Source organism: Meriones unguiculatus, chromosome 11 (assembly GCF_030254825.1).
Source record: "Meriones unguiculatus strain TT.TT164.6M chromosome 11, Bangor_MerUng_6.1, whole genome shotgun sequence".
In the NCBI taxonomy this organism is placed as follows: Eukaryota; Metazoa; Chordata; class Mammalia; order Rodentia; family Muridae; genus Meriones; species Meriones unguiculatus.
In genome coordinates this window covers 64978006-64990192 of record NC_083359.1, presented here as the reverse complement: position 1 = coordinate 64990192, position 12187 = coordinate 64978006, and the positions used below count along the sequence as shown (strand labels likewise).

General features: G+C 39.1%; 1 pseudogene; it reads right to left on the bottom strand.

Moving 5' to 3' along the window:
- Positions 1-10663: 10663 nt before the first annotated feature.
- Positions 10664-10988, bottom strand: LOC110554687 (small integral membrane protein 8-like; annotated as a pseudogene).
- Positions 10989-12187: the final 1199 nt, after the last annotated feature.

Here is a 12187-nt window from a genome sequence, read left to right as displayed (position 1 = left end):
GATACAGCCTTTCCTGATGAGATCTGATGAGCTAGGGTCAGGTAGAAGGGGAGGAGGTCATCCCTTATCAGGGGACTAGGGAAAGACAGAGGAGGAGAAGAGGGAAAGTGGGTGGGACTGGGAGGAGATGAGGAAGGGGACTGCAGTGGGGATACAAAGTGAATAAATTGTAATAAATAAATATATAAATAAAATTTAAAAATAAGAATGTCTGGGGCAGGGGAAAGTAGGAGATGGGTAGAGAAACTAGAACATTCCCACATCGAAGTGCTGACATGAGCAAAGGCACAGAGATCAAAAGAAAATAAAAGGCCTTTACTGTTTTCATACAGTCACCGCCCACACACCCATACCCACTCCGTCACTCCACCACTCCCATGGAACCTTCCAAGGAGCCACACTGTGCCTAGCTGTCCCTTCTCACGTGAGCCAAACAGACCTAATTGAGGCAGCAGTGGAAAAACAAGCAGAGATTTGATCCATCATTAAGTTAAAACAAAACACTGCTTAGTTTTGTGTGGTTTTCCTATATTTATAAGCCATAGAAATAAAAACATGAGGTAAATAATCAAAGTGTAAAATAAGAACTCTTAAACATTCATCTCTTCCTTCATTTTATATTATTTATCCATCAATTAATCCACATTGAAAAAAAGCCTCTAATTGGGGAATCCCCTGAAAGATCACATCAACTGATAGTTGGCCTGATAGCCTGTTTTATCTGCATTGAAAGCTTATCCAGGGATAAGTATTATGGAAGTACAGCATTCCCAAGTCTAAATGTCAATGTGAATGCAAAAATAGCCCATTGATGTGTTTCCCTCAAGCAAAACAAATCTTTCTCCAAGGTCAAAATTTCCGGGACATCCAGCATTTAAAACAAGGATAGAAAACTCTGCCATAAATCCCAAAATATTGGCAGACCTATGAAAGATTTATGATTAGCCACCTAGTATGAGATTTTATTTTCAGCACATTCCTCCTAAACAGTTAGACTCAGCATTGCAATGAATTATCCTGGATAATCATAAAAAGCAAACATCATGAGTAAGGTTTCCAATAATAGATATATAGTTTTTAAGATACTAATCTTTTTTTTATTCACAGTACATGAATTTCACCACTACTTACAATTTTCCTTTCTTTCCAATTAAATTGTCGAACTTTTACATGTCTCTAGGAAGTATGGCTTCCCTTCGGTTTGGGCCTCATTACTGTACCTTAGAATCTGAGTAACATTCAGTGTCATTTAATTCAAACCTTTAATTTTATAAGTGGCCAATTGTGTGGAACACCTGCTACAGTGCAAAGTACCAGGGGCTAAGGAAGGGATAATCAAATGAAAGTCATGGCAAAGTTTTTTCATTTCTGCCTTAGAGAAGCTAAACATTTGTGAGGAGATTGTTGACAATGCATATAAAATAAAGCCAACAGAAACAAAAGAAAAATGCCCTCTCCAAAACAAGAGCACTAGCGTGTAGAAAACCATTTTGACTGGTAAAATGTTGGAAGGCTATTTTAGGTGATGGGATTTCAAATAGATTGAGAGAAGGTACGCATATCCACTACAAATAAGTACAATATAAGATTATGTTCAATAGATGGAATAGTGTTAGTAAAAACTCACAATAAGTAGAAACTATAAGTGTCCCTTTAAACTTGATTTGGGAGAATCAATTGAAGAAAGCTCACTGAAGCTTCCTGATGGAGGCTAGCAATTATGGTTGTTCTGACTTCTAAACACGTTGAAACCCAGCCTCAACAAAGTCTTCAGTGAAACTTGGTTTTCCATTTTCTTATGTTCTTCCATTCTTAACACTTTGGGATAAATCTCTTCATGTCACAAAGTAGCCTCAGTCTCACCACCACACTGGATGCCCACAGCACCCTACATATAATGAGGTGTTAACACTGTTTCATTCCCGGGCCTCCTTTTGTCATATATCAACCCCAATACAATTCCAACAAAGGAAAAAGGATTATCAAAGCCCATCAGATGTTTACTCTTGAGTCACAGTGGGAGAAGGAATATCCAAAGTCAGCCTTACCAGCAAGGGAAGGCGACATCACCTTTGGACTAAGTACCATAGTGATTTTCTAAACCTCATTTGGGAGAAGGTAAAATAAAGACCCATTCTTTCTGCTCAGAACAATGGCTAAGCCACAAAGCCTGCAGCAAACAGTAGTTGTTAGTTTCTTTAGGTCAAGGCAGTAACAGCGACTTGGGAGAGGCTCCATAAGAGCTTCATATCCTATTTCAATCATTAGGCAAGTGCATAAGTGCATAAGGAGAAGGGCCACAGGGTGGGGGAGTTTAAGGGTGGTCTTTAGAGGAGGGTGGAGGCAGCCTTCTCTGCTTTCACTCTGCTGTTGACAGGGGTGGCTCACGGCCACAGTAACCAGCCTTGGGCACTCCTAGGGCTGGGTCTTCCCCAGATGCATGTCTCTCATCAGCCACTGAATGCTTCGTCTCTGTATTTAAAGAGTTCCCCAAATCATTTTATTATTTTCTCAATTACTTTGTTTCATAACATGATGTCAGAATCTTAAAATCCTGGCGAAGGTAATGTTTGTGTCGAGGTGACCTGCGTCATGAGTATGTAATCTGGATACCCTAAGCCGCTGTCATAATTATATGCTGTTACAGTGTCCTTTTAGGTAGGAAATGATGATAATGTTTTCTAAAACCACATCTTCTTTTCTTTTTTATCCAGCCGCTGTTTTTTACTGTATGATAAGAAGGAATTAAAGACAAAAACAAAGTGAGTCACCCAATCGCTACCACTCCCCTTTTGTTCCCCTTCCTGTTTTGCCCTGGAAAGTCGAAAGCCAAGGCTGCTAGACTCATTAGAGTCAAATCAGCCTCATGTCAAAGCACTGAAGAGATGCTTGGCCCTCTCTTCGCCCTCACAAATACTTATTACAGATACGGTACTGGAAAACACACACACACACACACACACACACACAAATCAGATATAGCCATCCAGTCTTTCTAGACAGCTATTAAAAATGATGAAATAAGAGGATATTTATTGGTAGGAGAAGAGATTCTCCATAAAGAAAAATACATGTGCCTAATAACTGTTTACTTTTCAGTGTATGGAAGTGTGTGTGTGTGTGTGTGTGTGTGTGTGTGTGTGTGTGTATGTGTGTATTTAGGTATTACTTTACTTTATCATTCATACAGACAGGTAAATACACTGGGGATAAGATATATTATATTAAAACTGGGTGACTAGGCCATATTCTCTGCTAATGACTGGTATTAGGATAGCAGAGAGTGGGACTAGAGCTAAAAAAAAAAAAAAATTTACAGCAGTGTGGTGGGGTAGGAAGGAGCTGTGGGGGTCGCTGATCCCAGTATTACTTTCTTTTGCTAACACTAACCCCTGCAAAAAGAATCTCCCCTCTGGTGTTAGCATTATTAAAAGGTGATAATTTTGAAACTCAGTTGACCTTACTCTGCTGACATATCCTACCTCTGCAGCAGGGTACATTATTTACATGTAAGCATGTGAGTGTTCTCCTAGCAGAACACATATAAAGAAAACATTAACATGCAGCATCATAAGGGTGCTTCCGAAGAAGCCTCTATACATTTTCATGAGCACATGCTGAAAAGACACTGTCTCACCTGGAAGTCCTTCCAAGTGTATGTTAAAGCACAGAGGGTTCCAATGTTACAGTGGCCACCAAGAGGGGGGTCCACACAGACTGGAGGAGAAAAAGCTGTAAGTGTGGGTGGGGACGAACTAATAAAAGTAGAAGCAGACCTCGTCCTAAACACAGCCCCAGCTTCCTTTAGGGTTTCTGCAGCTATAAAACAAAGGGCATGGAAAACTGTGTTTATAACTTGAAGCTAGACCCTCTGGACTGATTATTTCAGAGGTGTATCAAAGTGACTCTCCAGGCTGGGATCCACCAGAAATAATTTTTCACCCATCTAAGAGGAATTATGAGAAATAAGTACAACTGAGTGGATTTTGCATCTAGCTGTATTCAGAATTTTTATTTTTTATGTCTGTCATTAAGAAAACACAAAGGAAATTGGTAATCTTATGTCGGTGTGCCCTGATTTATTTTAATTTCTCAGCCAGGAAATCTTAAACGAAAGAATCCACTGGACTACAATTGTCTACTTTCACCAGTTACTCAAAATAGCCAGAGAAAGGAAACTGCACAAAGGGAAAACACAGGAAAAGAGAAATCAAAGTCAGAGGAAATTCCAGTGGCCTAGGAGGTATGGACATGAAAAAGGCAGTTAGCCTGACAGCAAATACAGAGTAATTTCCTGCAAGGTTGCAATAAATCTTTTTTATTTTCTTCTTATTTTAAGAAGGCCTGAATTTATCCTTCTTTTCAATTTTCATGACAAACTTCTATAGCTGGTGCTTTCGTAATTTTGCATGGAACATTAGAAAATTGCAGTGCCAAGTGTTTACACAAATTTATTTCCTTTATGGGGTATGTGACTTCAGCATAGCTGACTACAAGGGAAAGTTTCATCCAAGACACATTTATTGTTAGAGGTATGTTTAAAATAATCCTAATTTTAAAATTCTGAGAATTCCTGGGAATGTCCCTGAATCTCAAAAACTAGCAAGCCTGGTAATTTGAAAACACTGAGAAATTGCTGCAGCCACCACCACCACCACCACCACCATCACCCTTGCCTAGCCCCATCGTATGTTATAATTCTAAAATGCATCATTGTTGCTAAACAAGCTTTTTAATTAATTAACAAAGAAAAATTTTAAAAGAAATTTTATTTCCCTGTTTTTTGAATGGTAAAAATCTTCCTCAGTAGCTCATGTTGACAGCTTTAGTGAAAAGGGATGAAGTTCATGGTCTGGCTTGTGGAATGCAAAGGCATTGCAGGGTAGTGCTAGAAATCTCACTTTAAAGTTTACCATTCTTTCCTTCATCCCTTTCCACAGGCACTCGCCCCTGCTTGCTCTGAGTGGTTAGTTCTGTCCTGGGCTGTGAACTCTGGGAGGGTGGTTACACAGCCTTCCCTCGGTATCCCCACCCAGGGCCTACACCCTCATCTGTTTGCCTGCTTCTCCTTCCTTTACAGAGCAATAACGAAAGTGATCTTTGCTCCATAATCCTCCACCTCAATTTATAGAACAAGGCATCTCATTAGTAGTTTTAATATTTATCCTGTCAATCAATTGTGTTTTGGCAGGATATCTCAAATTAAATATCGTAAAGTTAGATTTCATGTCAACTTATTGCTATACACATGGAAATATCCTTTTCATACTTCACTTTCTGTTTGTATAATTCTATAATAAAAATTGAACCCATCTGCTTCTAGCATATGATAACACATATTTAGTTAGAGATACGAATAAAAACATTGAGAGGTAGTGGCACTCATGGATCATCCACTCTAAGTCAGGAGGATCGCTGTAGGTTTGAAACTAACCTGGTCTACATAATGAGTTCTAACCCAGCCAAAACTACATAGTGAGACCTTCTATCAAATACAGACAAAAATAGAAATCAAAAATTGCCTTAAGGCAGGTCCATGCCTTTCTTTTTTCTCTTCCAATCCAGTCTCCCCAGGTCTATAGCAGAAAACCTGCTATGATCTCTGTTTTCTCTCTGACCCCATCCCCAACAGATCACAAAGACCTCCTCCTCCAGCCTTCCTTCCCTCAAAGCATTCCAGCATCCCAGCTTCCAAAAGCAGCAGGCACCTCCTTTGAACATACTAGCTGAGCAGGCAAGGAAAACTGGCAACACACAGTAAAAACACAATCTCTGAAAATCCAGAGAGGAAACACAAACCCAGGAACAAAACACCTAGACAGCAAAGACAAATCCAAAAATTAGCACCTAGAGCTATAGCCATCCCAAATCCAGATGACTAGATGCCAACATAGGAACACAGTCAGTAACAGCTAGGACAGTATGTCTCCACTAGAGCCCAGCTCTTCTACCACTACTACTACCAGAAGAAGGTAGTACTCTTCTACCTGAGTACTTTAACATAACTGAAGCACAAGAAAAAGACCTTAAAACCAAATATATAAAGATGATAGAGGTCCAAATATATAAAGATGATAGATAAAGATGATAAAGATGATGATATAAAGATGGGAGGTTCACTACACCCATGAAACCACAGGGAATCAATAATCTCACACCAGTAAAATCAAAAGAGAGAAAGCACACATACACTAACACATACATAGAACACCACCATCACAACAACAACAAAGTAACAGGAATCAATAATTATTGGTCTTAATATTTCTCAATATCAACGGTCTCAGTTCTCCAATAAAAAGACACAGTCTAAAAGAATGGATGTGAAAACAGGATCCATCCTTCTGCTGCATATAAAGAACACACCTCAACACTAGGGAAAAGCATTACCTCAGGAAAGAGATCTTCCAAGCAAATGGACCTAAGAAGCAAGCTGGTGTAGTCATCTTAATGTTGTAACCTGCTCACTTTAGTTCTTAGCATAACATAACCATGGTTCCTCTGTTAACAACTGCTGTCACCTTTAGCATATCAGAAACTTAGCATATCGGAAGCCATTTCACCTTCCAGTCTTCCATCTTGAATATGAGGTAAAATTAAGTTCAAGTTCCCAGACTCTACGTGCCTGAGAATGGAATGTAATTCAGTAGTTCAATGCTTGATGCTAAGAATAAAACAAAAGATGATAAATGCATGTTCTGCTTAAATTAAAAATAAATGTATGTTCTGTTAGAGGTAAGATCACTACATCCTGCTATGTTCCTTACTCCCAGAAAGAGGGAAAGCCCCCAAGAGCTCTCCTACCCCAAATCCCAGCCAAGCTTAAAGTGCTTTGTCTAGCTACCTAGATACAACACAATACACTTTTATCTAGTCTAAATGATGTAATGCCATTCCCTACCACTTCCTATACCCGGTTACCTAGTTGTTACCTGGTTATGGTTTTTCTTATTTAAAAAACAAAAACAAACAAACAAACAAAAAACAAAAACAAAACCTGCCTTAGAAACAGAGCAGCATCATAGTCTGGTTTCCAAGCCCAAATTATGGTCCTGACTGGTCGTTTTTGTTCAGCATTTCAATAAACTTCCATCAATCAGTGTCACGTGTCTGAGCAGTCAATATGCGGCTATTCTTGAACCTAACATTAATACAAAACAAAACAGACTTCAAACCAAACTAATCAGAAGAGATATGGAAGGACACAACATACTCATCAAAGGACACATCCACCAGGATAGCACTTTAATTCTTAACATCTATACACTAAACGCAAAGACACCTAAGTTTGTAAAAGAAGCACAGCTGCAGCTTACATCACACACTGATCCTCACACATTGCTAGTGGGAGCCTCCAATCCCCCACTCTCACCAGTGGACAAAACATCCAGACAAAAACTAAAGAGGGAAACACCGGAGCTAACAGACATTATAAACCATATGGACCTAACAGATATTTGCAGAATATTTCACCCAAACACAAAAGAATATAGCTTCTTCTCTGCACCTCCTGGGACTTTCTCCAAAATTCACCACATACTTAGATACAAAGCAAGTCTCAACAGATACAAGAAAATTGAAATAACTCCCTGAATCCTATCAGACCACTACCAATTATCAACAAGAGGAACAATAGAAAGCTTACAAACTCATGGAAATTGGACAGCTTTCTACTGAAAAAAAAAAAGTGGATAAAGACAGAAATAATAAAGAAATTAAAAACTTTCTAGAATTGATTGAAAATGAAGACATAGTATATCTAAACTTAAAGGACACAGTGATTCTAAGGGGCAAATTCATTGCACTAAACACCTACATTAGGGGGGAAAAAACTAAAGAGATCTCAAACCAGCAACTTAACATCAAACCTAAAAGCTCTATAACAAAAAGAAATAAGCACACTCAAGAAGAGTAAAAGGCAAGAAATAATCAAACTGAGGGCTAAAATCAATTAACATAGAAGCAAGAATGTTGGGGATTGGTCAGATGTTAATTACTGGCCCTCAAGATCTGGTTACTGCCTTTATAAGTCTATCCTTGTTGTGTAAACCTGCCTAAGACATTATACCTGATTAGTTGATTAAAGGCCTATACCTGGGCAGGGCAGAATGGGCTAGGCATGGCTAAGGTTCCCAAGCTTTAGAGGACAGGAGAATCACGGGAAAGATAGATAGACAGGAAGAAAGGAGAAATGAGGATGCCATGATGGGTAGCATGTGGAAGAAACCACTTGGGCCAGGAGAAATGACTCCAAGAATAGCATGAATGGAAAAAATACCATATATAAGCAAGTATTTATAAGATTATGGATGGCTTTGCAGCCAGTCCTGAAGATACCTGATAAACCAGGGTCAGATGAAAGGGAGGAAGTCCTCCCCTAGCAGTGGACTTGGAAAGGAGCAGGGAGGAGATGAGGGAGGTAGGGTAGGATCTGGAGGGAATGAGGGAGCAGGATACAGCTGGGATACAGAGTTAATAAACTGTAACTAATATTAAAAAAAAATAAAAAAAAAATTTAAAAAAAGAAATTAGAATGAGTGATATATCATACACATTCAATAAATGTATATATATACATTTATATATGTATATATATTTATATATATATAAAGATTATGGATGGAAGGTAGCCCAGATAAAAATGGTTAAGGCAAATGGCATTGGATGGGGGTTGGGAGATGGATGGTAAGGTTATTGAGATAGCATAGGTAGAAATATCTGCCTGGCCCAAGGTAAATAAGGCAATTACAAATCTATCAGGTGTCTGTGTCTTATAACCTTCAATAGCGGATTAAAAAGTAGCACCATGGTAATCATAGGGCAAATAATAAAAAACAATATTTAGCTCAACACCCTAATTTTATTTATAACACGAGGCATCAATACAAAGAATCAAGGAAACAAAGAGGTAGTTCTTTGAGAAAAATCAGATAGACAAACCCAGAAAGATAAGTATGGTATGTATTTGCTTACATGTAGATATTAGTCATTAAGTAAATGATAACTAAGCTACAATCCATATATCCAGAGATGTTAAGTATAGTGAAAGGGTCTAGGGAAGACACATAGAGGGAGAAATAAAATAGATTATTGGGTTGAGTGGGGGTGGGGAAGGGAAGGGAAGATAAGATCTAGAGAGAGAATGTGGGAAGAGACAGCTGGAACTCAAAGGAATTTGAAAGAAGACACAGAAATCTAATGCAGTGGAAACTTCCTAGAATCTGTGAAGATAAACCTAATGAGGTCTCTTAATAATGGGAGATATAGAGTCTCAACTGGCCATCTTTTGTCACCAAATAAGGCTTCCAGTAGCAAGAGTGGGTTTCATTCAATTGAGTTGTTAGCCGAGAGAGTCATATGAAAATCTCCAAACAACACCGGCTGTTGCTAAGAAAAACGGTTGCTCTCGGTAAACCTGACTATATGTCAGGACAATGGTGGCACAGGACTTGTGGGGGTATCTAACCAATGTTAGATTAAACTTAAGGCCCACTTCAGGAGAAGGAACCCATACTTGACACTGCTTGGGTAACTAAGAACCAGAGACTAGATAGTCCAGAGACATAAGGTAAAATCAAACACTGCTGATCTTAGAAAGGGGGGGGGGGGCATTTATAAAATGTTTCTTAATGATATTCTACTATACTTTATAAATCAGTGGCTTATTCAGTCATCATTAGAGAAGCTTTGGGATTTATGCCTGCCACTATTTTATTCTCCTCTTCCCTACAATCTTTTTTTAAGTACTTTAGAGTGGCACGAGGTCTATCCTCATCACATCAGGCCTTAGCTGCTAAACCCACCTTTCGTGAGCTCCCATACGTCTGACCACTTTCCTCTCTTCCACAGACCATAATAACTAGGTTTCCTTTCTTCATCAGCCTCCTGTTATTATTCTCCATGAGTCCTCTTTTCTCTGTTTATCCCCTAACTGTGAATATTCAAGATTCTTAATGGGTTTCTTCTGTTCCCATTCTAATCAGTTTTTACAAGTCATTTCTTTTAATCACGTGACTCAAAACCCATACCCTCAGCCCAAAGCCCTCACTTTTACTCAGAACTCCTACATCCTATTACTTATTGGGGACTTTTACCCAACATGGCCTAAATACTCTGAAATTAAAACCCTCCCTTTTTTTCAATTTTTTTTTTTAAATTGTTGGGAAGTCAACCCAAGGCCTTGTGCATGCTAAGCCCTTCACCATGTCAATACATCCCCAGCCCTAGAGTACTACCCTGGATGAATGCCACCGGCACCCACCCTGTTATCTCAGCCAAATGTTTTCTCATTCTCTGGGGTTGTAGCTCTCTACTTACATACTCAATCCCAACCTTAAAAAAAATCTATTTTATTTTGTGTTTCTTTTTTTTTTTTAACAGTACTGGGTTCTTTTATTATACAGAATTGAATACTTAACAAAAGGACTTTCATTCTCATGGTATCTTCATACAAGACATATTGAGAAATTCTTTTCTGGGGAAGTACTGAGATCATAGCTGCAGCTCTTAACGGGACCAAATTTACCACAGTGGGTTACTTTCGAATTGTATACCCTCTCTTGTTAACAGATGATGAGACAAGAAACAGTCCCACGCACTAATAAAGTCGTTCATTTAAAGACTTCAGCGTTGTAACAGCACTCCATCTGGAGGAGCCTGCACTTTAATCCCATTTGGATGTTTTACTCCTCATGGACCCATGTCCTTCGCTGTCCATAGCTTCATAGAGGTCCTTCTTGTTCTCTTGTGTTGCCTGCAGGTAACAATATAAGCCACACAGAGGGAACGGGCAGTCCGAAGGCCTTTATAGGTTTGTTAGGTTTAATGAAGAACTCTGGATTCACAGCTCGGAATAACTTGGTTGTGCATGTCCCTCAGAGGCCTGGCCTTTCAAAGTTTCTCTCTTTTGATGATGGTTCTGTTTTAACTGTTGGAGGCCCCCCCTCCTCTGGTGTGCTCCCTCCTTCCGTGCGCTCCCTCCTCCCCATACCTGTGTAATATATCTTCGCTGGATTAATTTTCACCCAACCCCACTACTTTAGTTACAACAAACCTGCTTTGTCTCTGCTTGAATCTCATTTTCTAAAAGCCTTCCCTGTGTGTCCACCCCCAAGCCAGTTCCCTCCTTTCGCATTCTTGTTCAGTACCATCCTCCCGCACAGCACTCACTGTGCTCGGCTGTAGATAAGTACAGAAACAAAAAGGCGCATAATAATAAAGTAAACAACTCAATAAAGCTACAAGGCTGATTTTCAATAACCACTGTGTACTACGTAAATTATCTAGGCTGCTTTTTCATTAAAAAAAAAAAAAAGACAGTGAAACAATTGGATATGACTACACAGCAGGATTAGCTACATGGTAAGATTATTAATACAGTCCACTTGGTTTAGGCATATGTTTATATCACCACATGGGACTCTGAAGGGAACAGAAGAATTTGTTGAAAATGACTGAACAAACCTTAATACAGAAAAACTTTATAGCAGGTATAAGAATGTAAGTGGCAGTCAGGCATGGTGGCACATACCTGTAACTCCAGCACTCTGGGAGGCAGAGGCAGGCAGATCTCTGTAAGTTTGTGGCCAGCCTGGTCTACAAAGAGAGTCCAGGACAGCCAAGGCAACACAGAGAAACCCTGTCTCAAAACAACAACAACAAAAAAGTGAATGGTTATGTTCTTTCTTTAATTTTCCAAGGAACTCTAGAAGAAATTGCATAATTTCTTTTAAAAAGTAATTTCAGCCAGGTGGTAATAGCGCACACCTTTAGTCCAGCACACAGGAGGCAAGGATGGATGGATCTCTATGAATTCAAGGCCAGCCTGCTCTACAGAGTTAGTTCCAGGATAGCCAAGGCTATACAGAGAAACCCTTGAAATAAACAAACAAACATACAAACTTTTTTTAAAAAAGTAATTTCAAATTGTATTTTGTCTTTAAGTAAATGCAGAAATTCCAGCTAGTAGGAAATACCTGGGACTTCTTTATTTCAACTTCTTATTTCAAAGAGACCCAAATTTGCACACTTCAAAATGGGGAGTAAGAACTCTACACAGCAAGATATCAAAACATTTGCTGAGACTCATAGCCAAACTTTGGGCAGAGTGCAGGGAATCTTATAAAAGAAGGGGGGGTTAATATGACCTGGAGAGGAACTTCATGTCTTACACTATTTTCCTTTGAAT